The sequence below is a fragment of the Pyxicephalus adspersus genome, chromosome 4 (assembly GCF_032062135.1).
Source record: "Pyxicephalus adspersus chromosome 4, UCB_Pads_2.0, whole genome shotgun sequence".
Lineage (NCBI taxonomy): Eukaryota > Metazoa > Chordata > Amphibia > Anura > Pyxicephalidae > Pyxicephalus > Pyxicephalus adspersus.
The window spans coordinates 63,203,795-63,204,401 of record NC_092861.1 but is presented as its reverse complement, the minus strand read 5'-3'; the positions used below and the strand labels follow the sequence as shown (position 1 = coordinate 63,204,401).

General features: G+C 40.0%; 1 protein-coding gene across 2 annotated transcripts in view; it reads left to right on the top strand.

Annotated features, from left to right (window-relative positions):
* LOC140328663 (glutathione S-transferase 3-like) overlaps window positions 1-607 on the top strand; it is an 18,702-nt gene that overhangs the window by 6,844 nt on the left and 11,251 nt on the right. Inside the window, exon 1 of one of the 2 annotated variants that reach the window (XM_072408434.1) lies at window positions 516-581. The exons of the other annotated variant lie outside the window; for it this stretch is intronic. The gene's annotated coding sequence lies outside the window, so the exon portion shown is untranslated. Of the gene's footprint in view, window positions 1-515; window positions 582-607 lie in introns of those variants that run through there. 2 annotated transcript variants of the gene reach the window in all.

Below are 607 nucleotides of genomic sequence, written 5' to 3'. Positions count from 1 at the left end.
CTTTTGGCTGTATCAGAGATACATTTGTACTCCTCTACAGGTATCTAAGCTATTACTACTCTACTACTGAGCGCAGGGCTTCAGGAGAGCTTTGTAAATGAAGGGGGGTAAGGGACACCGGCCTAACCAATCAGATCAGCCTATAGGAATTCTAGCGATCAATGAGGTGACAGATGTCACGCCAAATCACCCTCACATCCATTAATCCTTGCTGACCTGTGCTTTATAAAAGGGCAGATTTTGTTTTTTTTCTGAAGTTATGGAGAATAAACATTTTTTGTTGTAAATTTTATTAATGCATTGTCATTGCAACTGAGGTCTATTAAGCTACCGGTATTACTAGTTTTTATTCTCCCTTTCCAACCCACAAATGTTTTTTCTCATATCTTTGAAACTTTTAAAGTCCTAGGAAACTTTGTACTTTCTTTGAACATGCAAATCTGCAACCAAATGAGCAACAGGATTGGTCGGAGGGACCCCACCCCTCTGAGCTAATACTTTGTATAAGATGGAGATGTGTAGTCTGTGAGTGAGCAGAGGGCCATTTACATCTGAATTGCTGTGTGTTCCATTGTCTGCAGGTAGAGTGAGATTTATACTGCATGTA